We start from the raw sequence: 27572 nt of genomic DNA, 5'->3' as shown, positions 1-27572 counted from the left end.
TCACATCAATCCACAAGTCAGGCGATTAACATTCAATTAGATGTAAAGGCAATTCCTTTTACGTTGCAATAAATAATAATTGGTTGCAAAACTGTATCCACCCGCATGTACGGGCTATAGCTTTTTTGTCTGGTAGTCAGTTACGTCAGAAAAACAATATTCAAATCACTTCACGCATTTGAGATTAATCCACCAGTCAGCGAGCCAAACTTAACCCTTGATTAACCAGTTGCACTAACTTGTAGGCCTATGCCTGATACTTTGTTAAAGTAGACATTGATTAATCAAATAGCCTATTGGTAAAAACAAATGTTTGCTGGACCTACGTGTATTGAATATAAAATATTATTTCCTATTCAAATTTCCCTCAATGCCTTATTATTATTTTATTATTATCATTATTGTTATTATTATTTTTAGTATTATTAAATTTGCTCTATTCCTTTCAGTTCCTTGTGTTGATATTCCTTGTGGTCCGGATGCACCACAAACAAAAAAAATGATCGTTCTGGACAGTGGTAGGCATTTTCATAACATTGACATTAATTAATCAAATATTCTTCAAATATTTCATGTTCATGTTCCATATTTTTCCATGCATGTCTCCATTGTAAAATTGTTCTGTTCATTTCAGTTACTTATGGCGATATTGATTGTGATCCAGCACCCAAATCAAAAACATGGACAGTTCTTGGTAGTTGTTTGGATATTAGTTTCCCAGAGTTTGGTTCTGATGAGCTGTTCTGCAGCACACCTGACACCACGCTTGATGCTCTTATGGAGTTTCCCCTAGTCATGTCTAATTAATTAATAATGCCATCAGGATGCAACCAAATCAGATGATAGCAATAATGGCTAAGAGTAATTGTAAATCATCCAACATTATCAATCAATCAATCGTTTTATTTCTAAAGCACATTTTAAAACAAAAAAAGTTGATCAAAGTGCTTTACAGAACCAACCTTACATAACATATACACAAACAAACCATAAAACACAATACTGGTGTTACTATAAAGATTTTGTTAATGGTGATCAGCAACCAAATATTGATAATGTGTAAGTTACTGCCCTTTGCCTTGGCATGACTTCTCACGTTTTGCAGACAATACAAAGGCAGAGTACAGTAACTTCAAAATTGGGGTCAAAGGTCAAGTTTGAGATAAATAATTTTTTATGTAGATAATTTTCATTACTAAAACATTAAATTGCCAGATTTTCAGATTCCTACCTATAATTCATTTGGCTGGACAACTAAAAAACTTTAAAGTCATTTTTCTCAGTTCCACACTCTAGCGACTTAAGGTCTTTTGCCTTTGTAGGGCAGTATGGGTAGCAGGCTCCAAAGTCGGTTGTGAGTCAAAGTCACTGTCTTCACTCTCTTCATCGCTGTCAGTGTCATCAGATGGCACATCACTACATCCAAAGTAGTCATTCACCAGCTTTATCCAGTCTTTCTGGCCAGCAGCAGAGCGCAAATTGGAGGCGTCAACGGAGTTTAATGCTTTAGCTATTTCACTTTCTTTAGACGACATGACCCTAAACATTAAACACACGGTATGGCACACTACACTATAAAAATGACAAGGTTGAATACAAAGTATTAAGTGAAACGCAAACTTTTTAAGGAGATATTTTGGAGAAAATCTGACAGGATGGTAGGTGGACCAATCGCGTTGCACAAGGCTGTAAACAGGGCTTCCTATTGGCAACTGAGGAGACTCTGAACATTTTGATAGGTTAAGGGACTGACGTTTTCACATAATATTTGGATAACTGAGATCATGACGTTTCAGGGAATACCAAAACATAGGAAAATCCTTGTGCGAAATCCTCGGTTGAGCCGGCTGTTAAAACAGCGTTATTCGAGATATTCTTTGTGAGATTAAGAGTTGCAAGTCAACTTAAACAGCCATTTAAGTGCATTTTCGCAATTACTGTGGTGATGAAACTTTGGGAGATTCATTTTGAAGACCTTTTCTTTCATATAAGGTAAAAAAAAAAAAAAATCTATATTTTCAATGTTAATAACTGTAAGCGGCCATATCTCAAAATAGAACGTAGCGACTTCCGACTCATTTCGCCAGAGCGGGTCACATATATGTTTAATTCACAAAACTTGAATCATGTGAAATGGTGCCCCAATGTCTGCCAGCAGGTCATTGATTAACCATTAATGACGCATTGCGCAATCAAGAAACAGGTCCCCGTTGTTCTCGAAACCCTCACGTGGTGCACACCACGGATGGACAGTATACCTAAGGATACACACACACACACACACCACACATACCCGCACACAAACGTCCTTTGTGTGCAACTTAGGATAGGAATGTCCTTAATGTATATAACACAGTATTGTATCTGACCTTCCTGTATGCATGCATATCTAATTAGTTTTGTCTTATTCTATAGATGTAATTGGAGACTGGTCTGTAACTTCAAATCTTAAGTGTATTTCTAAAGAAAGATTACCTAACAGGATCATCTTCTGTAACTCTCCCTCTTGCTAGGTCATAAAACTTTATGACCCCCAAAAGGAATTCCAAGGGAATCACAGCTCCCACTTGAATTCTGATAAAGAAAGAGGAATAGACTCTGCAATTATATATTTTCTATAAGTATAACCACTTAAGAAATGTATAAACATGAATTTGATCTTTCCTAGGTCATGGTAGCCGGTATTATGGCTTTATAGTCATGTGAGTGAACATTAAATGTGTGTAATTCTGCATATGAATGTAACTTCATGTTTCTTCTACTCTTTCCGGCCATTCTTGGTACCTGTTTGACCGTCTTGTTCTGACTAAACAAGTCATACATAGGATATTACAGTAAAATGTATTGTTCTGTGTGTACAATCTTTCTGGCTAGAAATGACAAAATGTTATACCATCATAAATTATCCTGACAAGACAAAGAAGAACTTTTCCCGCTCGAGATGCTCTAAGATGATTGGTTCACATACGCGAAGCAGGCGTGAACCCCTCCTCTCTATAAGAGACTGACACAGAAGTTTCTCAGAGAGCACTTTCCCTGTGAGAGGTTTCCGGTCCCATGGCTCCTTAGGGAGCTTTACAACGCGTTTCTTTTCTTTTTCTTTCTTTACTAAGTTTTATTTTCATTTTTCGCCTCTCCCTCCCGAGGGAGATGAACTCTGAACTATTTCCTTGGTAACTTCACGTTCGGTGAACCTTTAAAACTTCCCGCAAGTCTGCTCGCCCCGGAAGACACGAGAGAACAAGCCTATAGCGCCGAAGGACAAACACGCATACGACTCTGCGTTCTTCAGCTCACACAAAGAGAACCATACGCAAGTATAGGTTATTGATTTGATTGCAGTGATTTCTTGTTGCCTCTCTAAGGGTTACGTTGTCTGTGATTTTTGCCATGCTGCGATCACCTGACCGTTAGTTTCACTTTCTCATCCTCTATCTCTCTCTCTCTATATATATATATCTCTCTCTCTCTCTCTCTCTCGTTTTCTCTCCCTCTCTCATCCTATTGTAAATTCGTGTTTGTAATGTCTTCCGTTCTGTCTGCCCTGGTTGTATATACATATATATTATGTGTGAATTGTAGTTCAATGTATTATTATTCCAATTATTAAAACCATTATATTCTTGATTGCTTTCTGTCTAAAATGCTCATTTTTACAAAGTCAATGAAATGTTCGACCCTTTAGCTACAAAAGCTTTATTATTTACTACGTTGAGTAGGCTAGTTTAATTTTATAAACACAGGAAATTTAATGTTCACGGCCAGAAAATTAATATTTCTTGGAGTTTATAAGAAGTGATAACTTTTATTGGGAAGTTGATGAGTGAATCTTACGGCCGTTTGCTGGACAAACAGATTGTTCGATAACTAAATTAATTCCATTTAAGGTTATCTCATATAATCGATCTGTAATACGACTATTGATATATTAATGACGAACCATAACCCATTATGGTGATCATTCATATATACAATCGATCTATTTTCAGCTTCGATAATTTAACTGTAATGTGCAATATATTAATCATTCATGATTAATTATTAAATTCCCTATATATAATTTGAGCTAATTTAATGTAAGACTCATTGTCGCTACCCTTCTATTAAAAGATTTTCTAAATTTAGCTTCAACGAATGAACTACAAAGCATGAAACGGATAGCTATGCTGCAAAAAAGTATGACATTATGGATTGTTGTTTGTATTCCACATATCTTAACAGTCGGCTTCAAAGAGATTGTGGAAGTCCTTTCTGCTTTTGGCTCCGATGTGTGCGCTAAAATGTCACGTAAACTTTAGCGCCTACAAAATTCAACTACGCAAAAGCATTTTAGAGGAGAAGCGCAGCAGAATGGAATGCCGATTGAGTTTTTATAAACCGATAAGACTATATTTTCAGGGATCATTTTTATAGTTCTTTGCTTGGAAATGTGTTTTGAAAGTGCTTGTCTCCCAACCCACGATGAAGAGTCATAATGCTCCTTTCTGAGCATGAATTGGGTACAGAGCAGTGACTTTGGTTGTGAGCTCTGTGTCGTTGATGAGCGTTTTTTATTGCTTTTTTCTAATATTGAAGAAAGGAGTATGTTCTGAGTGGTGTTTGGTATTTAAGTCTCATTTTGGAATTGTTTTGTTTTTGCATCTGTATGTCCTATGCAGCAAACTTTGTTTCAACAAAATTCAACTACACAAAACCATTTTAGAGGAGAAGCGCAGCAGAATGGAATGCCAATTGATTTTCTATAAACTGTTAAGAGTATATTTTCAGGGATCATTTTTATTGTTCCTTGCTTGGAAATGTGTTCCGAAAGTGCTTGTCTCCCAACCTGTGAAGAAGAGTCATGATGCTCGTTTCTGAGCATGAATTGGGCGCAGAGCAGTGGCTTTGGTTGTGAGCTCTGTCGTTGATGAGTGTTCTGTATTGCTTTTTGCAATATTGAAGAAAGGAGTATGTTCCGAGTGGTGTTTGGTATTTAAGGTTCATTTTGGAATTGTTTTGTTTTTGCATCTGTAGGTCCTACACTCTCAGAAAAAAAGGTACGGAAGCTGTCACTGGGGCTGTACCTTTTCAAAAGGTACATTTTAGTACCTAAAGGTTGCATATTGGTACCTTAATGGTACATATTAGCACCTGAAATCAGAGGTGGGTAATCTAGGGGTCAGAAAGTAAAAGTCCTGCCATATGTTTATTCCACCCATCAGCTGATTTCACTAATTAGTTCCATCTCCTGTATGAATTAGCAAATCCAGGTGATTGGAATAAAATTATAATACTACTTTACTTTCTGAACCTGGACTTTACACCTCTGCATAGCAATGCCACATGTCAGCCAAGAGCAAAGAAATAAACCAGAACTGGACCTTATCGTAGCCAAAACATATGTGTATATTAAATATGGAGTAATTTCAGCTACAGCCTCAGATGAAATCAACTGGAAGAGAAAAGAAGACATTAAATCTGTGAAGATCTCAGCAGAGGAGGATTAAACAACTACACAAACAGCATTACCAGCTTCCCTTATTACTAACCAGATTGACTTTATTTCTGTCAGACTTCTACAGAAGTTTTATTGAGAATTAACAGAGGTTTAACTCTGTTTCATTTGAAGTCACCATAACAGTGATTAGTGTTTCCATTAGTTGGGCTCTTAACTCATTATATATTTTGTCTTTTTTGGCTGCTGTGATAGTGTGTTTGTTAAACACATCTGCAACAGCTAAGGAAGCTAAAGTGAAATAAGATCAGGTGATGATGGTTACCTAGTGATGGTTTAATAATCATCATGAAGTAGACTGATTTACTGAGATTTTTATAATCTATCAATTATCTTGTTCCACTAATATAATCACATCACAAACCCTGTATTACTGCAGCAAGAGGTCCAGCAATGTAACAGTCAGTTTAGACATTTTACCAAAAATGAATTAAAAAAAATTTGGCTTACGCTGACACACACAGATATCAACAACCAGCACATGAATCTCAACAATGGTGACAGTCACAAATATTTAGATAAACAGATTAATTCAGAACATCACTGAAAAGCTACTAATTCACAACAAAAACAACAGAAAAAAATAATAGCAAATATTTAGAATCAAACAAAATTATAGGACAATTCAGCATTATTCATGTTGCAATGCATGCTGGGAGTTTTGTACTATGGTGGTATCCAGCACGCATTGCAGCATAGTACTTTTGATTGTCACCATTGTTGAGATTTATACGCTGATTGTTTATGTCTGTGTGTGTCATTATAAACTGACTTTTTTGTGCTCATGTTCGTTAAGGTCTTCTAACTTATTGTTATATTATTCATTGATCTCATGCTGCAGTAACACAAGGTATGTGATGTGAAAAAAATAATTGTTAGATTAAAATATCTCAGTGAATCAGTCTGTTTCATGAAGATTATAAAACCATCAACAGGTAACCATCATCACCTGATCTCATTTCACTTTTGCTTTCTTTGCTGCTCCAAATGTGTTTGACAAACACACTGTCACAGCAGCCAAAAAAAAACAAAATATACAATAAGAATTATGAGGCCAACTAATGGAAACACGAATCACTGTTATGGTGACTTCAAATGAAAAACAGAGTTAAACCTCTGTTAATTCTCAACAAAAAACTTGTGTAGACATCTGACAGAAATAAAGTCAGTCTGGTTAGTAATAAGTGAAGCTGGTAATGCTGTTTGTGGAGTTGTTTATTATTGGCTACGATAAGGTCCAGTTCTGGTTTATTTCTTTGCTCTTGGCTGACATGTGGCATTGCTATGCAGAGGTGTAAAGTCCAGGTTCAGAAAGTAAAAGTCCTCCTTAGTATTTTGTTCCAATCACTTGACCTGGATTTGCTAATTCAGACAGGAGATATAACTAATTAGTGAAATCAGCTGACTGAGTTAATGGGTGGAATAAACTATGGCAGGACTTTTACTTTCTGACCCCTGGATTACCCACCCCTGATTTCAGGTGCTAATATGTACCATTAAGATACCAATATGCACCCTTTAGGTACTAAAGTGTACCTTTTGAAAAGGTACAGCCCCAGTGACAGCTTTCGTACCTTTTTTTCTGAGAGTGTATGCAGTAAACTTTGTTGAAATGCAGAACTGTGTGTTGTCTAAGACAGCAGTTGCAAAAAGTGGGTTTTAGAGTAAAGAGAGCTTTGGATATGTCCCCAGTTCGAGGTCAGCCATCGCAAGTTTTTTAAGAATAAAATCAACGTCAAGTTTCTGAAATGCCTAAGTTAGAAATTGTTGGTAAGTTTTTGACTTTTTCGTTGGACGTCATCTCTGTGTCGTTGATGAAGTTTCTATGTTGCTGTTGTCGATGTTGAAGAAAGGGGTATGATCTGAGCGTTGTTTGACATTTGTGCCTTTTGAGAAAGTGGATTGTTTTAGAAGCTTTTCTGGAACGCTTTGTGGCAGTTCAAAATTGGAAAGAGGAGCCCAGGACCAATGGAAAAGCTCACGGCTAGGAAAAGACATCAATCATGAACATTTCCACCTACTCGCACTCCAAACTTGGAACCACCCACAGCTGTAGGCAATGATGGCCTAATGGAGGTCACCATAAAATTGAGAACTCTGCTACACTCAAGGTTAGATGGTTTGAAGGACAGAATCCTTCAGTATGAGGTGCTGAAGCACACGTTGGCCAAGAGAGAAACCAGCTGAAGAGTAAGAAGACAGAGTTAGACTTGCTAAATCTTCTTTAATGATGTTGCCTTTCTTCAGTTCTGTCTTCACCTTTTAAGGTGGCCTAGCGTTGTAACAGATATGTGGAACAAAGCCCGGTTTGTTGATACCACAGCCCGGGAGGAACCTAAGTACCAGTTTAAATTCCTAAGTTCTTGGCTAAATAAAATATCATTTCTGTTAACCCGGCTCCAGTCTCTCTTGTGGTTGTGTTTTGTGGCAGCTTAAACCTCTCCTCGTCTTGGGGCCCGTGTCACAGCGTCCTTTGTATAAAGCAAACGTTGTCTCATCCAAGATACAATACCAGATCACTGCAAAAACTTGAAATGTTTCCAGCGATGTGGTATTGCATCTCGGATAAGACAGCAGATATGAAAATCAGGTGTTATTGAAAAAACGGGCCTGACACGGGTTCATTTCACATTTCGATGTCAGCCATAGCATGTTTTCTAAGGCCGTGTGTCCACCAAAGCGTTTTTTCACGCTCCTGGCGTAAAATTCTAATTGTTTTCAATGGGAGCGCCGCGTTTTTTAAACGCCATGAGCGTAGCGAGGCGCTGAGCGACTATTTAACGCTCAAGCGCTGAGCGTTCGGCGTTTTTTTCACGCTGAAGCGCTGAGCGCCCGGCGTTTTTACTGGTCGCCGAGAGTTGAAAAATGTTCAACTTTTGGATAAAACGCAGTGCTCATCACTGTCACTTTTAACCAACCGTCCAATCACAGTGGAGGAGGGGCGGGACTATTATCACACCGACCAACTGTCATTCAACATTCTTTGTGTACAAGGACATCAAACAGCAGAGCTGACCAAAATGGATGAAAAATTAATATTGCTGGTCTCCGAACATACGTCTTTATACCAGATGACATCCCCGGATTACCACAATGTGAATTTAAAAAATAATGCTTGGAGGAACATTTCATCGGCGATCGGTCTATCAGGTAAGCAGTCAGACAGCTGATCGGTGTTTACATTAGCGTAACGTTAGCTTGCAAACCGTCAAAGCTATTTTTTTTTTAGATACATTTCTATAAATAACGCCCGGTAATCGGAATATTCTAATTGTTTTAAGTTTCACAAAATCTCTAATCTTTTTGTTCATACAAATTTCAGTAGAACAATGTCGTAAAAAGTGGAAATACCTGAGGGACACTTTCAAAAGAGAGAAAAATGAAGAGAAAGAGAGAAAGAAGTCAGGTTCAGGGACAGCAGGAGGCAATCGGAGGTGGAAATAATATGTCCATCCTCAACTTCCTGGAACCATACATCACAAACAGGGACACCTCTAGCAATTTGAATACATCTTGTGATGAGGATATCAGTGTAGTGGCTCTCCTTGAGTCTATTGTAACACCAGTGGAGGTAGTGTAGCATACTACGTGAACCTCAATGTTATGTGCTGCTACATCTGTTTTAATTGTGTAGTAAGTGCTGCAATATCTGTATAAAGAATTATAGGATTTGTTATAAATGATGTTAAATGAAAGGCTCTTATTATTTATTTTAAAGGAAGGAATTATTATTTATGTCAAAGGAAGGAATTACTATTATTATTAGTAGTTGGCTATACACTTTATCTGTGTGTGTGTGTATATATATATATTTTTTAAATACATTTTCTGATTTGTCCCCCACAGACATCAGATGAGAGCACACAGTCCCTGACCCAAACCCAGGCCAATACCACACAGCCCGGATCTCCTGACTCCCCTAATGTGCCACCACTCTGCACACCTGAACTTTCTCGCCGTACTCTTGCTCCAAAGAGAAGGGCTGAGCAAGATATAACTGACTATCAGCGCTGTGTGCTGAACGCCATCAGTAACAAACCAGATGAGGAAGAGCATTTTCTTTTAAGTTTAGTTGGTGCTTTGAGACGCCTTCCTCTACGCAGTCGATCTGAAGTTAAAATCAAATTTCAACAAATATTACATGAAGCAGAATTTAACAATCAATAAAACACTACCATGCACACATAAACAAACATACAGACAAGACACACACAAACATGGCCTAATAGACTCACCAAATTACTACATGTAACAATCAATAATTTTATTTTTTATTTGGCAGTTTTATGCATTTATGAATCTGTACTACAAAGTGATCATTAAAATAATTATTAAAAGCATTCATCTTTTCCAGTCATTTATTTTCCTCTTTTGATTTTTAGACTACTATTTTATTTTATTCGTAATGTGTAGCTTGTTAGTGAAAGGAAATATGCTCATTTTCTAAGGTTATGGGTGGCTCTTAAAAGAGCCTTTTTTTATTTTAAATTGGTGGTGGTCCTGGATGGTACTGATGGCAGTGGTCCTGATGGTGATGGGAGTAATTATGAGGCCTTAGATGACAGATTGCTGCCATGCAACTTCACCTGCTGGAGAGGAAAAGTAGGTGGTGTACCTTTGCCTTATTTCCAGTGCTTCCCTAGAGGCATTGTTGCTACCTGCTCGCTGGATGGGCTGCATGGCAAACTGTGGCTCTGATGGCAGGGGGACACAACTTCCTTCCTCTTCATCAGCATCCTCATAACGTAGGAAATTGTGAAGGATGCAAGTGGCCTTCACCACTGCATCTGCCACTTTTGGTGAGACACCAAGCACTCTGTGGTAGAGTCTCCATTGGGCAGCAAGTATCCCAAATGTACACTCCACCATCCGCCTTGCACGGGAAAGACGGTAATTAAACACACGCTTCTCTCTGTCGAGGTGTTTTCCTGGGTAGGGACGGAGAAGGTGCCTCTTCAGAGGAAAAGCCTCGTCACCCACAAACACATGTGGCAGAGGCTGGAGGTCTTCTGCTCCTGGTAAAGGTGCATCCTCTGGCAGGTCGAGGGTTCCCTGGTGGAGGGCCTTGCCAAAGTTGGAGGCACAGAGGGTCCCACCGTCACTGCTTTTCCCGTATGCCCCCACATCCACCATCCGGAAAAGGTACCGGGCATCAACCACTGCTAGGAGGACGATGGAGAAGCTCCCTTTGTAGTTAAAATACATGGACCCTGTTGAAGATGGGGCCTGTATTGTAACATGCTTCCCATCGATTGCTCCTAGACAGTTGGGGAAGTTCCACAGCCTATGGAAGTCTTCAGCGATCCTCGTCCAGTGGTGTTGTTTAGGGAAGGGCATGTATTCCTGGACCATGAGAGACCATATTGCCTCACACACTTCTTTTACCACCCTTGCCACTGTGCAGTAACCCACCCTGTAGCTAAAAGCTATTGACCTGAACGAGTCTCCTGTTGACAGATACCTGAAATAAATACAGAAAAAGTTGCAAAGGGCCATTAGTTATAAGTTAAATAAAACATCTATTTAAATCATACTTTCATCAGGTATAAATGCAATAAGACATCTAGCCTATTTATATTATGCTTTAATTATATAAAAGTATATTAAATTATAAATGTGTTTAGATGTGTAAAATATCTTCAGTAGCTATCACTGAATCATAAATACCTTAAAATAAGGTAACAAAAAGTAAAATAAGCTACGTTGTACCTCATATGCAGTGATGAATGTAACTAAGTAGGCTACATGTAGCCTACTAGAATACAATTTTGAGGCACTTGTAACGTTGCTTTATTTGAGCTTTTTTTATTTTCTGACAACTTTATTTCTAATTCACTAAATGAAAGAGACAAATACTGATTTTTTTTACTTCACTGCATTTACTTACAAAATACTTTGCATTTTCAACTTAATAACACAAAATATCACTTAAATAAATTCGGAATAGCCTACATTTACCAATGCACTATACCTCAGACAAATGCAGAGACGTTCTTCCGAGCTGATGGCCTCCCGGTAGTTTGTGTCTCTCTTCGAAATAGACGGTCCAATTCTACGGAACAACATTTCAAACTGTGTCCTGCTCATCCGAAAATACTCATTGAACCGACTACCGTCCAACTTTAGTTCTTGAACCAAACGATGGTACTCGCCGAGATGTTTTCTCGCTCTCAAAATCTCATGAACCCACATAGACCGGCGTGTCCGTCCTCTCCTTCTACGTGGTTCATCCAAAGCAAGGGCCAGAGCAAGTACTCTACTTTGTGTCGACATTTTAAGTGTGAAACAAATTATCCGTGAAATCAGTTACAAGTTAACTGTGCCGCGGATATTCTGTATCATAGCAACGAAGCGTCTCAACTGAAAAAAACGCTGCGCTGCCAAAACGCTCTCAAGCGCCCACAGCTGGGCGTTTTCAGCAGAGCGCCTAGCGTTTTTAGACGGCTGAAAACGCTTTGGTGGACACACGGCCTAAGTGCTCAAATGATGTCAGGTTTCTGAAATGTCTACATAAAGAATTTTTAATGTGTGTGTGACTTCTATTAAAAGATTTTCTAAATTTGGCTTCAACGAATGAACTACAAAGCATGAAACGGGTAGGTATGCTGCAAAAAAGTAAGACATAATGGATTGTTGTTTGGATTCCACATATCCTAACAGTAGGCTTCAAAGAGATTGTGGAAGTCCTTTCTGCTTTTGGCCTCGATGTGTCCGCTAAAATGTCACGTAAACTTTAGCGCCTACAAAATTCAACTACGCAAAACCATTTTAGAGGAGAAGCGCAGCAGAAAGGAATGCCGATTGAGTTTCTATAAACTGTTAAGACTATATTTGCAGGGATCATTTCTATAGTTCTTTGCTTGGAAATGTGTTTCGAAAGTGCTTGTCTCCCAAACCACGATGAAGAGTCATGATGCTCCTTTCTGAGCATGAATTGGGCGCAGAGCAGTGGCTTTGGTTGTGAGCTCTGTCGTTGATGAGTGTTCTGTATTGCTTTTTGCAATATTGAAGAAAGGAGTATGTTCTGAGTGGTGTTTGGTATTTAAGTCTCATTTTGGTATTGTTTTGTTTTTGCATCTGTAGGTCCTATGCAGCAAACTTTGTCTAAGACAGCAGTTGCAAAAAGTGGGTTTTAGAGTAAAGAGAGCTTTGGATATGTCCCCAGTTCGAGGTCAGACATCGCAAGTTTTTTAAGAATGCAATCAACGTCAAGTTTCTGAAATGCCTAAGTTAGCAATTGTTGGTAGGTTTTTGACTTTTTTGTTGGACGTCAGCTCTGTGTCGTTGATGAAGTTTCTGTGTTGCTGTTGTCGATGTTGAAGAAAGGGGTATGATCTGAGCGTTGTTTGACATTTGTGCCTTTTGAGAAAGTGGATTGTTTTAGAAGCTTTTCTGGAACGCTTTGTGGCAGTCCAATATTGGAAAGAGGAGCCCAGAAGAATTGTAATACATAAAGAATTGTTAATGTGTGTGTGACTTATATTAACACTAGAACTACCAAGGCGGTCATTTTGACCGTTTTTGAATTGTACAGTGTAATAACTTTGTTAAAATAAAATACATGTGGCTGTATGACTCTGACTTTTCCTAAATATATGTATATTTTATTCTGACACTGTTATTTTATTAAAATCAGAAAACACAAAACAGTTCTGAGTATTTCTACCTAGAATGGCCATGGCGGTCACTTTGACCGCACGCATTAGATATCATAAACTTCCGCTACATTTCCCGCCTCTGTAATGAGTGTCCCCGTTGCATAGCAACGATTTGGCTTTTTTTGTTCACGCTATTCCGACGCTAATAAATATTATACAATTGAGCTAACAAAATGTCATCAAAAAGAACAATGACAGCCACAGAGGTTTAAGCCATGCTTAGAATGCTTGACGATGAGGAGTCGGATGGAGGAGCAGATACGGATAGGGACAGCGATGTCTCTTCAACGCATTCTCATCCTTTGGCGGCATATGTGACGCCATATGACAAAACGGCGAAATACTACGCACATGGCACCCTTTATCGTCAATATAACACGCACTGTGATGGGTAGGTTTAGGTGTGGGGTAGGGTCTGCGTCTCATATTCACGCTAAAGGATGCCAGTCAACTTTATGACGCCTTGGGTTCGCGTGTTATATTCACGCTAAAGGGTGCCATGTGCGTAGTATTTCGCCGTTTTGTCATATGGCGTCACATATGCCGCCAAAGGATGAGAACGGGCTCGTCTCTTGGTCCCTGGACAGTTCATCCAGCGCTGAGAGTGATTCAGATAATGAATTCATTCTCCGTCGAAAAAAGAGCCGGCTGGACATCTCTGATCCTGGAACTGACCTTGTTCCATCGGATAATATTCCAGGTATATTTCTCTTCGCTATCTTTTTATACTTTGCGAGGCAGACTAGCTCAATAATCGTTGTAACGTAACTTCAAAGTAAAGTTATCCATCTCTAACTACCTAATGTAGGCTATAGCTTTACCGATCGGACCGGTTATCATATTCATTTTCCCCTCACACACCCACCACTGTTACCAACGCAAACACGAAACTTTCCTGATGACCGATCCAGTCCAGCACACACCTCCACCAGCACACACACCTTTTCATTATTATTATTCTATTGCTATTATTATTTGTTAAGCTATTAGAAATCATATGGGCTAATTAGTCCTATCAAGATTATGATTTCATGAACTAAAAAATAATTAGTCTGTTCTGTTCTTTTTTTTTTTCTTTATCTTTTTTTTTTTTGGCAATAGTGCAAAATCCTGATCCATCAAATGTGCCTTCTGTGCCAAGACAATGCAGTCCGCCACAAGATGACGAGCCTGGCCCAATAAACCCATTTTCAGCCCAAAGGCATGAAACGGCGAAAGACGGCACAGTGTGGACCTATGTAAAGTTGGGTGAAGACAGAGGAAGGCGACAATGCCAAAATGTAATAACAGAAGCGGCAGGCCCCACAGCGCACGCCAAGCGCAATATTGAAGGTGCCCTTACAGCCTTTTTGTGTTTGGTGGATGATGGCATGCTGAAACACATCAGGGACTGCACTGTGGCTGAGGCCCATCGAGTCAAGGAGGACAACCTATGGGACATGACAGTTGAAGAGCTAAAAGCCTTCATTAGTTTAATTTAGTTTTGTGGTGCGCAAGGTGAAAAAGGAATGGATTTGGCTACTTTTTGGTCAGCCGAGTGGGGCTGCGCTTTTTTCAAGGAGACCATGTCCTGAAACAGGTTTCAGGAAATAATGCAAATCCTTCGTTTCGACAGAAGGGAAACCCGACGCACACGCCTGCGAGACAACAAGTTTGCCCTTATGAGTGATGTTTGGGATAAATTTGTCCAAAACGGCATCGCCTGCTACAAGCCTGGTGCCGACATCACTGTGGATGAGCAGCTATTCCCTACAAAATCAAGGTGCAGTTTCAAACAGTATATTGCAAACAAACCGGACAAATTCGGAATCAAATTCTGGCTTGCTGCCGATGTCGACACCAAATATATGGTAAACGGTGCGCCTTATCTGGGCAAAGACAAGACGAGGAGGCCAGGTCAACGACTTGCAGACAGTGTGGTGCTGAAAATGGTCGAGCCATACCTGGGGAAGGGAAGAAACGTCACCACCGACAATTTTTTACTTCTTTTGAATTGGCAAAGGCACTTCAGGCCAAGAAAACCAGCTTGGTTGGCACGGTAAACAAGAGCAGACGAGAGCTCCCCCCGTGCATAAAGGCGCAAATGCCGCTGTTCAGCACAGAGGTGCTGAAAAGTGGCGATGCAACACTAACCGTGTATCAGGGCAAAAAAAAAGAATGTCTGCATCCTCAGCACTGTCCACACAGCTGTTGGCATCACAAGTGGCCAGAAAAGAAAGCCAGAGACGGTAACATACTACAACAAGACCAAGGTAGGAGTAGACATTGTAGATCAAATGGCTAGAAAATATTCAGTAAAAGCTCCCTCCCGTAGATGACCAGTAGCTGTTTTCTACAACATCCTCGACCTGGCTGCAATCAACGCACACATATTGTTCAAGTAGTGCACAAATGAGCAAGTTTCACGGAGGGACTTCATCATGCGACTGGCGAGCGAACTTCGCTCCGACCACATGGGATCAAAAACCTCACAACTGGTAGTGCGAGAGCCAGGACCCGGGCAGGAGCAGCAGCAGATGGAGAAAAGGCGGCAGTGCCAAGTAAGGAGGTACTGCAAACAAAATAAAACCAAAGAGACATGTGCCAAATGTCGCAAAGTGGTGTGTGGGAGCTGCACACGAAAGGCGGTGTTTACCTGTGTGGACTGTGCATAAGCATCAGTGAATGATGCGGGGTGTTTGCGCCGTTCAAATGAGCTTTGGGGAAAACTTTTCAACCTGATTTTGTTCGTTAAGTTTTTTATTTATTTTTTTTGTTTACTGAAACTAATAGTTCTAAAGCAGTTTTCTTTTTTAGCGAATGTTCATTTTTTCTTAACCTGTTTTTGTGTACTGTATTGTGCTGCATACTGTCCATGAAAGTTTTTTACAGTGTTTTCAAATGTAGGTAGTGTTTTTGTTATTGTATATATGTTATAAGTTATTGTATCATAAGATTTGTTTTTATTGTACTAAGAAAATAAGAAAATATTTATCAATTAGGCTGGAAATTAAATGTTCACATTCATTTGAATTTAAATGTTGTGTCCTGATCTTTATTATTACCTATCGTAACATTGTAAATCCATTTAGTTTTAGATTTATTATTGATTATTGAACTTATTTACAAACAGGGCTGTACTAAACAGCTTTGACGTTTCCTAAATTTTTGCATGTCTACTCATGTGGTAAGTGCGGTGAAAAAAACATTTTTTGACGCAAAACATTCCTCACATAGAGAGGCAGCACGTGTCGGGACAATCTTTCTTTCGTGTTTGTTTTAAGCGGTTTTAATGGCGATGACGTCATAACATGATGACAGGAATTAAATGTTTCATCGTGTTGCAGAGTGGTGTGGGAGCGGCAGCTCTGTTCTATATGACATTGGGCGTAACAACAATTTATACCCACGCTCAATTCAGTTTATTATTTCCGACTACGCCACTTGGGGAATTTCGCCCCAAGAATTTAATATGACATCTAAGCTAAGGCACGCACGGATCCTAACCACAGTTGGAGTCAGAGACATAGGTGATTGAAAACATATATATTTTATTAATTGTTAAAAGACAGTTCTTTTCCTATAAAAGGCGTTGACCAGCAATCACTCTCTTCAATTCACTAGGTTCTAGAGTGGGCGACAGGGAAACCTGGGCATACCCTAGGGCAGTCTCGAGGTATCACATCTATGAAGAATATTCTATTCAGTGCACACACACCAGCACAGCACACACTCCACGACTCAGGTCAGAAAAGACCACGACACACAGTGAGGACCCTACCACCTAATTGCCCCCTCATCTGCCCCCGGATGCCCATGCCCTGACAACAAACAACAGAAAAAAAAGGACATTAAAGAGCAGTGTTATACAAAAAAATAACAAAAAATCACATAAATTCAGCAATACAATTCAACCCCCAAAAAAATATAAAAATTCACTGATACAATCATTTTCAAAAATACTCGGTCTCGACTAGTTAAAGAAATAAACCAAAAAAAAGAAACAAACTCAAAACATATCACAAATACAGAGTCATCCCTCGCTGAAAACCGTTCACTTGAAATGGCTCATTGATTGGCTCACTTAGAACGATTCACTTGAAATGGCTCACTTGAATGGCCCGCTTAGGACGGTTCACTTGAAATGGTTCACATGAATGGTTCACTTGATCGGCCACTCGAGACGACTCACTCGCAACAAAACAACACACACAAAACAGAACCCAAACAGAACAGCAGTTGATGAGGCACAGCGCAAACAAAGTCGTATAGCGAAACACAGGGCAGATAATACTCATACAGAAAGTAGGTATCGTCCTTGTCGCATGCAACCAAGCACGCTGTCCCAGAATCACCATCCCCAGACTATGTGATAGATGGAGGCGAATGTCTCCGACATGCTCGTTGGCATGAAGCACCGATAAATCGTACACTGTCTCAAATGTCCACATTCAACCCTCCAACCAAGCCCATAGACCTGCCAACAGCACCGACAGTGGATAAACAGCTTTGGCAAATTTTACGAGCAGCACGTTACGCTGAACCCAGCAGAAAGCAGCAGGGCGCATAGATGATGTCACGACCCCGGATAATGACGCATGCCAAGGAACTAGTAGCTCATGCTCTTATACGCACCGGAACCCTGGCCATTGGTCAAACCTAAAACAAGTGGGAGGGGTGCTAACCCATCCTGCCACAAACGGAAAACTTAAAGAGAAGGTTCAAATGTAGTTGTGGCATGACGAAAATGACGTTTAGTACGGCAATATGAACGTCAAAGTATGAGCGGTCAGATTGACCGCAATGGTCGTTCTAGTAGTTATGGAATTCCGGTAGTTCTAGTGTTAAAAGATTTTCTAAATTTGGCTTCAACGAATGAATTACAAAGCATGAAACGGGTAGCTATGCTGCAAAAAAGTATGACATTATGGATTGTTGTTTGTATTCCACATATCTTAACAATATGGCTTCAAAGAGATTGTGGAAGCCCTTTCTGCTTTTGGCTCCGATGTGTGCGCTAAAATTTCACGGAAACTTTAGCGCCTACAAAATTAAACTACGCAAAACCATTTTAGAGGAGAAGCGCAGCAGAATGGAATGGCGATTGAGTTTCTATAAACCCTTAAGACTATATTTTCAGGGATCATTTCTATAGTTCTTTGCTTGGAAATGTGCTTTGAAAGTGCTTGTCTCCCAACCCACGATGAAGAGACATGATGCTCCTTTCTGAGTATGAATTTGGTGCAGAGCAGTGACTTTGGTTGTGAGCTCTGTGTCGTTGATGAGCGTTCTGTATTGCTTTTCGCAATATGGAAGAAAGGAGTATGTTCTGAGTGGTGTTTGGTATTTAAGTCTCATTTTGGAATTGTTTTGTTTTTGCATCTGTAGGTCATATGCAGCAAACGTTATTGAAATGTGGAACTGTGTGTTGTCTAAGACAGAGGTTGCAAAAAGTGGATTTTAGAGTAAAGAGTGCTTCGGATATGTGCCCAGTTCGAGGTCAGCCTTTGCAAATTTTCTTTAAATACTATCAATGTCAAGTTTCTGAAATGCCTAAGTTAGCAATTGTTGGTAGGTTTGTGACTTTTTCGTTGGACGTCAGCTCTCTGCAGTTGAAGAAGTTTCTGTGTTGCTGTTGAAGAAAGGGGTACGATCTGAGCGTTGTTTGACATTTGTGCCTTTTGAGAAAGTGGATTGTTTTAGAAGCTTTTCTGGAACGCTTTCTGGCAATCCAATATTGGAAAGAGGAGCCCAGACCAATGGAGCAGCTCACGGCTAGGAAAAGACATCAATCATGAAAATTTCCACCTACTCACACTCCAAACATGGAACCACCCACAGCTGTAGGCAATGATGGCCTAATGGAGGTCACCATAAAATTGAGAACTCTGCTACACTCAAGGTTAGATGGTTCGAAGGACAGAATCCTTCAGAGGTGCTGAAGCACACGTTGGCCAAGAGAGAAACCAGCTGAAGAGTAAGAAGACAGAGTTAGGCTTGCAAAATCTTCTTTAATGATGTTGCCTTTCTTCAGTTCTGTCTTCCCCTTTTAAGGTGGCCTAGCGTTGTAAAAGATGTGTGGAACAAAGCCCGGTTTGTTGATACCGCAGCCCGGGAGGAACCTAAGTACCAGTTTAAATTCCTAAGTTCTTGGCTAAATAAAAGATCATTTCTGTTAACCCGGCTCCCGTCTCTCTTGTGGTTGTGTTTTGTTGCAGCTTAAACCTCTCCTCGTCTTGGGGCCCGTGTCACAGCATCCTTTGTATAAAGCAAACGTTGTCTCATCCAAGATACAATACAATATCACTGCAAAAACTTGAAATGTTTCCAGCGATGTGGTATTGCATCTCGGATAAGACAGCAGATATGAAAATCAGATGTTATTGAAAAAACGGGCCTGACACGGGTTCATTTCACATTTCGATGTCAGTCATAGCATGTTTTCTAAGTGCTCAAATGACGTCAGGTTTCTGAAATGTCTACATAAAGAATTGTTAATGTGTGTGTGACTTCTATTAAAAGATTTTCTAAATTTAGCTTCAACGAATGAACTACAAAGCATGAAACGGGTAGCTATGCTGCAAAGAAGTATGACATTATGGATTGTTGTTTGTATTCCACATATCTTAACAGTCGGCTTCAAAGAGATTTCGGAAGTCCTTTCTGCTTTTGGCTCCGATGTGTGCGCTAAAATGTCACATAAACTTTAGCGCCTACAAAATTCAACTACGCAAAACCATTTTAGAGGAGAAGCGCAGAAGAATGGAATGCCAATTGAGTTTCTATAAACCAACAAGACTATATTTTCAGGGATCATTTCTATAGTTCTTTGCTTGGAAATGTGTTTTGAAAGTGCTTGTCTCCCAACCCACGATGAAGAGTCATGATGCTCCTTTCTGAGCATGAATTGGGCACAGAGCAGTGACTTTGGTTGTGAGCTCTGTGTCGTTGATGAGCGTTCTTTATTGCTTTTTGCAATATTGAAGAAAGGAGTATGTTCTGAGTGGTGTTTGGTATTTAAGTCTAATTTTGTAATTGTTTTGTTTTTGCATCTGTAGGTCATATGCAGCAAACTTTGTTGAAATGTGGAACTGTGTGTTGTCTATGACAGCAGTTGCAAAAAGTGGGTTTTAGAGTAAAGAGTGCTTTGGATACGTGCCCAATTCAAGGTCAGCCATTGCAAGTTTTCTAAGAATGCAATCAATGTCAAGTTTCTGAAGTGCATAAGTTAGCAATTGTTGGTAGGTTTATGACTTTTTCGTTGGACGTCAGCTCTGTGTCGTTGATGAAGTTTCTGTGTTGCTGTTGTCGAAGTTGAAGAAAGGGGTATGATCTGAGCGTTGTTTGACATTTGTGCCTTTTGAGAAAGTGGATTGTTTTAGAAGCTTTTCTGGAATGCTTTGTGGCAGTCCAATATTGGAAAGAGGAGCCCAGGACCAATGGAGAAGTTCACGGCTAGGAAAAGAAATCAATCATGAACATTTCCACCTACTCACACTCCAAACATGGAACCACCCACAGCTGTAGGCAATGATGGCCTAATGGAGGTCACCATAAAATTGAGAACTCTGCTACACTCAAGGTTAGATGGTTCGAAGGACAGAATCCTTCAGAGGTGCTGAAGCACACGTTGGCCAAGAGAGAAACCAGCTGAAGAGTAAGAAGACAGAGTTAGACTTGCAAAATCTTCTTTAATGATGTTGCCTTTCTTCAGTTCTGTCTTCCCCTTTTAAGGTGGCCTAGCGTTGTAACAGATGTGTGGAACAAAGCCCGGTTTGTTGATACCGCAGCCCGTGAGGAACCTAAGTACCAGTTTAAATTCCTAAGTTCTTGGCTAAATAAAAGATAATTTCTGTTAACCCGGCTCCCGTCTCTCTTGTGGTTGTGTTTTGTTGCAGCTTAAACCTCTCCTCGTCTTGGGGCCCGTGTCACAGCATCCTTTGTATAAAGCAAACGTTGTCTCATCCAAGATACAATACAATATCACTGCAAAAACTTGAAATGTTTCCAGCGATGTGGTATTGCATCTCGGATAAGACAGCAGATATGAACATCAGATGTTATTGAAAAAACGGGCCTGACACGGGTTCATTTCACATTTCGATGTCAGTCATAGCATGTTTTCTAAGTGCTCAAATGACGTCAGGTTTCTGAAATGTCTACATAAAGAATTGTTAATGTGTGTGTGACTTCTATTAAAAGATTTTCTAAATTTAGCTTCAACGAATGAACTACAAACCATGAAACGGGTAGCTATGCTGCAAAAAAGTATGACATTATGGATTGTTGTTTGTATTCCACATATCTTAACAGTCGGCTTCAAAGAGATTTCGGAAGTCCTTTCTGCTTTTGGCTCCGATGTGTGCGCTAAAATGTCACATAAACTTTAGCGCCTACAAAATTCAACTACGCAAAACCATTTGAGAGGAGAAGCGCAGCAGAATGGAATGCCAATTGAGTTTCTATAAACCAACAAGACTATATTTTCAGGGATCATTTCTATAGTTCTTTGCTTGGAAATGTGTTTTGAAAGTGCTTTTCTCCCAACCCACGATGAAGAGTCATGATGCTCCTTTCTGAGCATGAATTGGGCACAGAGCAGTGACTTTGGTTGTGAGCTCTGTGTCGTTGATGAGCGTTCTTTATTGCTTTTTGCAATATTGAAGAAAGGAGTATGTTCTGAGGGGTGTTTGGTATTTAAGTCTCATTTTGGAATTGTTTTGTTTTGCATCTGTAGGTCCTATGCAGCAAACTTTGTTGAAATGTGGAACTGTGTGTTGTCTATGACAGCAGTTGCAAAAAGTGGGTTTTAGAGTAAAGAGTGCTTTGGATACGTGCCCAATTCAAGGTCAGCCATTGCAAGTTTTCTAAGAATGCAATCAATGTCAAGTTTCTGAAATGCTTAAGTTAGCAATTGTTGGTAGGTTTTTGACTTTTTCGTTGGACGTCAGCTCTGTGTCGTTGATGAAGTTTCTGTGTTGCTGTTGTCGATGTTGAAGAAATGGGTATGATCTGAGCGCTGTTTGACATTTGTGCCTTTTGAGAAAGTGGATTGTTTTAGAAGCTTTTCTGGAACGCTTTGTGGCAGTCCAATATTGGAAAGAGGAGCCCAGGACCAATGGAGAAGCTCACGGCTAGGAAAAGACATCAATCATGAACATTTCCACCTACTCACACTCCAAACTTGGAACCACCCACAGCTGTAGGCAATGATGGCCTAATGGAGGTCACCATAAAATTGAGAACTCTGCTACACTCAAGGTTAGATGGTTTGAAGGACAGAATTCTTCAGTATGAGGTGCTGAAGCACACGTTGGCCAAGAGAGAAACCAGCTGAAGAGTAAGAAGACAGAGTTAGACTTGCAAAATCTTCTTAAATGATGTTGCCTTTCTTCAGTTCTGTCTTCCCCTTTTAAAGTGGCCTAGCGTTGTAACAGATGTGTGGAACAAAGCCCGGTTTGTTCATACCACAGCCCGGGAGGAACCTAAGTACCAGTTTAAATTCCTAAGTTCTTGGCTAAATGAAAGATCATTTCTGTTAACCCGGCTCCCATCTCTCTTGTGGTTGTGTTTTGCGGCAGTTTAAACCTCTCCTCGTCTTGGGGCCCGAATCACATTATCCTTTGTATAAGGCATACGTTGTCTCATCCAAGATACAATACAATATCACTGCAAAAACTTGAAATGTTTCCAGCGATGTGGTATTGCATCTCGGATAAGACAGCAGATATGAAAATCAGGTGTTATTGAAAAAACGGGCCTGACACGGGTTCATTTCACATTTCGATGTCAGTCATAGCATGTTTTCTAAGTGCTCAAATTACGTCAGGTTTCTGAAATGTCTACATAAAGAATTGTTAATGTGTGTGTGACATCTATTAAAAGATTTTCTAAATTTAGCTTCAACGAATGAACTACAAAGCATGAAACGGGTAGCTATGCTGCAAAAAAGTATGACATTATGGATTGTTGTTTGTATTCCACTTATCTTAACAGTCGGCTTCAAAGATATTGTGGAAGTCCTTTCTACTTTTGGCTCCGATGTGTGCGCTAAAATGTCACGTAAACTTTAGCGCCTACAAAATTCAACTACGCAAAACCATTTTAGAGGAGAAGCGCAGCAGAATGGAATACCAATTGAGTTTCTATAAACCGATAAGATTATATTTTCAGGGATCATTTCTATAGTTCTTTGCATGGAAATGTGTTTCGAAAGTGTTTGTCTCCCAACCCACGATGAAGAGTCATGATGCTCCTTTCTGAACATGAATTGGGTGCAGAGCAGTGACTTTGGCTGTGAGCTCTGTGTCGTTGATGAGCGTTCTTTATTGCTTTTTGCAATATTGAAGAAAGGAGTATGTTCTGAGTGGTGTTTGGTATTTAAGTCTCATTTTGTAATTGTTTTGTTTTTGCATCTGTAGGTCCTATGTAGCAAACTTTGTTGAAATGCGGAACTGTGTGTTGTCTATGACAGCAGTTGCAAAAAGTGGGTTTTAGAGTAAAGAGTGCTTTGGATACGTGCCCAATTCAAGGTCAGCCATTGCAAGTTTTCTAAGAATGCAATCAATGTCAAGTTTCTGAAATGCATAAGTTAGCAATTGTTGGTAGGTTTTTTACTTTTTCGTTGGACGTCAGCTCTGTGTCGTTGATGAAGTTTCTGTGTTGCTGTTGTCGAAGTTGAAGAAAGGGGTATGATCTGAGCGTTGTTTGACATTTGTGCCTTTTGAGAAAGTGGATTGTTTTAGAAGCTTTTCTGGAATGCTTTGTGGCAGTCCAATATTGGAAAGAGGAGCCCAGGACCAATGGAGAAGCTCACGGCTAGGAAAAGAAATCAATCATGAACATTTCCACCTACTCACACTCCGAACCTGGAACCACCCACAGCTGTAGGCAATGATGGCCTAATGGAGGTCACCATAAAATTGAGAACTCTGCTACACTCAAGGTTAGATGGTTTGAAGGACAGAATTCTTCAGTATGAGGTGCTGAAGCACACGTTGGCCAAGAGAGAAACCAGCTGAAGAGTTAAATGTCTACATAAAGAATTGTTAATGTGTGTGTGTGACTTCTATTAAAGGTTTTCTAAATTTGGCTTCAACGAATGAACTACAAAGCATGAAACGGGTAGCTATGCTGCAAAAAAGTAAGACATTATGGATTGTTGTTTGTATTTCACATATCTTAACAGTCGGCTTCAAAGAGATTGTGGAAGTCCTTTCTGCTTTTGGCCTCGATGTGTCTGCTAAAATGTCATGTAAACTTTAGCGCCTACAAAATTCAACTATGCAAAACCATTTTAGAGGAGAAGCGCAGCAGAATGGAATGCCAATTGAGTTTCTATAAACTGTTAAGAGTATATTTTCAGGGATCATTTCTATAGTTCCTTGTTTGGAAATGTGTTCCGAAATGCTTGTCTCCCAACCTCTTAAGAAGAGTCATGATGCTCGTTTCTGAGCATGAATTGGGCACAAAGCAGTGACTTTGGTTGTGAGCTCTGTGTCGTTGATGAGTGTTCTGTATTGCTTTTTGCAATATTGAAGAAAGGAGTATGTTCTGAGTGGTGTTTGTGTAGCCGGTTCGGGCTTGCGTGTCTCTGCTATTACGACTCGGCTACCCCTCTGCGTTGTGTTGTGTTGTGTTGTGTGATGAATAAAGACTGAAGTCGAAACGCTGGTTCAGAGGTTCTTTATCTGCATGAATTGAAAAATGCAGTAATTATTTGTTGCATTCAATGTAGTGTGGTTTTAATCAGCCTTCTCCTCGCTCCGCTCAGACCTCCCGCGGACTGAAGCGAGCTCACAATGTACAATCTCATTTACAGTAATAAAAAATATAAAGAAAATAGTAATAATTAATATAACATCAGGTGTATCAACAATATACTATATATATATATATATATATATTTACATATATATATATATATATATATATATATATATATATATATATTTCTCTGAATATACATTGACACCAATCAAACTCATAAAATATACATCTTTAAATCACCCACATTCCAGCATTTTATATAACAATACGGTTGAACACAAAGAAATCACAAAAACAATTTATAACCATACCTGCATGAATTGAAAAATGCAGTAATTATTTGTTGCATTCAATGTAGTGTGGTTTTAATCAGCCTTCTCCTCTCAAACATTTGAACATAGAAAAGATATCAACAGACACGCTTCACAGGCCTACTTTCACACTAACATACTAACAACGTGATACTGCATTCACTGGGTTAAACTTTCACTCATGCAGGGAAAACAGCTTCAAAAGGGAAAATCACATACTTGTACATACTCCTTTACATTTTAAGAAAATCAAATCACTTAATTAGGGATTATTTTCACTTATAACACTCTTTTGAACAGGAGTGCACACATTACATACCTCGCTCCGCTCAGACATCCCGCGGACTGAAGCGAGAGCGCGCGCAACGCGACAATGACGTCACAACTGCGACGAACGCAAAACTCAGATATATATAGAAAATTAATTATTTTCTTCTCTTACATACATATGTAACAGGACAATTAGGATTTTGTGTGAATTTAAATTTAAAACACAAGTTATAATTAATACCTTGTAAAGACTCTGGGGCGGATCTAATCCGTGGGGAATTTGCATATCATAATTAATAATTGGTTAATTAATAATTATTCATACATGTTTGGATTAGATCAGTCTTACATGTTAATAAAACTCCCGATAAGGGATGATATGTCGTTTTACCTGCATGCATGTCTGTGTATCCTTGCACTTAACCACAAGTTGATTGCAATTAACTACACGGACCACGTCTTACAAAACAGGCTAAATTAATTAGCTCAATTGTCAGACTAATATTTGTGAGACTCCACAATATCATCTTACTTTATAGGATTTCAGGAAAAGCAATTCTGTGGCCACAAGAATTGGGTTTCCTGCCCTATAAACACATACTCTTTAAAGTATCTTTAATTTGTAAGCTTGTTGCTATAAGATCTTTTGGCACTTAAGGGACTTGAAAATGAGCAAAAAGGCAGTACATCAATCAGATGAATATAATGAATTTAATAAGGCAGAACTACTTATGTATTTACTACGGTTACATGGGATATATGTATTTACAAACATAATAAACAACAATACACGATAAGGCATCGATGAACGAGAAATGCATAGAGTGTGGACAATGGAAACACGTGTGAGAGCGGAAGAGGAAGAGAGAGAGAGAGAGAGAGAGCATTGGCAACATTCCCCCTGACAGTCCCCTGTCTGTAACAACACGAAAACATCATCTTAATGCTTCTTAGAAGCTCTATAAAGAGATATACTTAAGTTTCTGGGTCTCTCTGTGTCGCGGCATTCCTGCGCGTGCGTGAGCGGAGTCCTTTAGGAAGCGTCACTGGGTGCTGAGTTTCCAAGTCTTTGGGGTGACATTACCAAAGGAAAATAGTTCGGCTAAGTTCGTTTCACTTTGTGGAAGTGAACAGAGTCAACTACGGAAAACAAAACTTTGACTAACAAAGAAAAGAAATAAAGATCTCTACGGGGAAATCACGCGGAGTTAACGTCACATCTTCGCATGGCTGGTGAAGAAGCGTGTGTGCGTCTCTCGCCACGTGGTCACGTGCGCGTGTTTCTCCTTCAAAACGAGCGCGCGCTCGTTTAAAGGTCCCTTGTAGATGGATTTGCTGAAGAGATATGTCACGCGGTGTTCTTTTCACTCGTCGATTGGAATTAAACACAGAGACTTATCTAAGACTGAAAAACACAAACTAAACTAGAAACAAATAAAAGAAAGGCGAAGAGCTCGCCCGGAGGCGAGACCTTACATTATGACACAAAGACAGGCGAAGTAACAGAGCGAGCGGAGGGGGGAAGCGTCATTTATCACCTTGGAGAAATCCGGCCTCTTCCTGTTGACTTGGCCAATTAGAGGGTTGGAATTTCACAGGCGGGACTTTGGTTTTTATTGCTCTTTGTCTAAGAGAGAGACATTTGAAACCGACGAAATTAGGGTGTTTAAGAGCAGAATCTTCACAATTCTTATAATACTAATGTGTCACAAGTTTAGCAAAATGTAATGTCAATTAACAAATGGGGAATGAAGATTGGAGTTTATCGAGACCAAACTTGCCACAAATGGATTTGGTTAAACATTAGTTGGCAAAGTTTAAAACATTATCGCATTAGAGTTGTCGAGAAACATAGACCAAACCACAAAAAGGCAACTCATGAAATAGGGAACTTAGATACATTGTTCATACAATTCTCAAGTGGATATATAATAGCATATATATATATATGAATACAGGATTCATTTCTCCTCCTTGGTTAGAATTCAGAGAGGGCCACAGTTCTGTGAACATTCCTTTGGGTCGTAAACGCCGTTATCTAAGAACACCAGTGATGTTAGTTTTGGTCTCTTTTCCCTTCAAAGATGGAAA

The 27572-nt window shown here is 39.6% G+C and overlaps 8 non-coding genes across 8 annotated transcripts; all 8 read left to right on the top strand.

Annotated features, from left to right (window-relative positions):
• Positions 1–4382: 4382 nt before the first annotated feature.
• LOC143729959 (small nucleolar RNA U3) lies at positions 4383–4597 on the top strand. Its single transcript, XR_013200205.1, has one exon. It is a non-coding gene; the product is annotated as a small nucleolar RNA U3 (small nucleolar RNA).
• A 154-nt stretch (positions 4598–4751) lies between these two features.
• Positions 4752–4963, top strand: LOC143730021 (small nucleolar RNA U3). The gene has a single exon (XR_013200260.1). It is a non-coding gene; the product is annotated as a small nucleolar RNA U3 (small nucleolar RNA).
• A 7352-nt stretch (positions 4964–12315) lies between these two features.
• Positions 12316–12527, top strand: LOC143729907 (small nucleolar RNA U3). The gene has a single exon (XR_013200159.1). It is a non-coding gene; the product is annotated as a small nucleolar RNA U3 (small nucleolar RNA).
• Positions 12528–18255: 5728 nt separating this feature from the next.
• LOC143729913 (small nucleolar RNA U3) lies at positions 18256–18469 on the top strand. Its single transcript, XR_013200164.1, has one exon. It is a non-coding gene; the product is annotated as a small nucleolar RNA U3 (small nucleolar RNA).
• A 1456-nt stretch (positions 18470–19925) lies between these two features.
• Positions 19926–20139, top strand: LOC143730362 (small nucleolar RNA U3). Its single transcript, XR_013200566.1, has one exon. It is a non-coding gene; the product is annotated as a small nucleolar RNA U3 (small nucleolar RNA).
• A 1466-nt stretch (positions 20140–21605) lies between these two features.
• LOC143729915 (small nucleolar RNA U3) lies at positions 21606–21819 on the top strand. Its single transcript, XR_013200166.1, has one exon. It is a non-coding gene; the product is annotated as a small nucleolar RNA U3 (small nucleolar RNA).
• Positions 21820–23288: 1469 nt separating this feature from the next.
• On the top strand, positions 23289–23502 carry LOC143729954 (small nucleolar RNA U3). Its single transcript, XR_013200201.1, has one exon. It is a non-coding gene; the product is annotated as a small nucleolar RNA U3 (small nucleolar RNA).
• A 978-nt stretch (positions 23503–24480) lies between these two features.
• Positions 24481–24693, top strand: LOC143729996 (small nucleolar RNA U3). The gene has a single exon (XR_013200239.1). It is a non-coding gene; the product is annotated as a small nucleolar RNA U3 (small nucleolar RNA).
• Positions 24694–27572: the final 2879 nt, after the last annotated feature.

The sequence above is a fragment of the Siphateles boraxobius genome, unplaced genomic scaffold, assembly GCF_051911475.1.
Source record: "Siphateles boraxobius isolate OS27281-9 unplaced genomic scaffold, OSU_SipBor_1 8, whole genome shotgun sequence".
Classification (NCBI taxonomy): domain Eukaryota; kingdom Metazoa; phylum Chordata; class Actinopteri; order Cypriniformes; family Leuciscidae; genus Siphateles; species Siphateles boraxobius.
The sequence above is the reverse complement of the archived record's forward strand: the minus strand, read 5'-3'. Positions and strand labels throughout refer to the sequence as shown.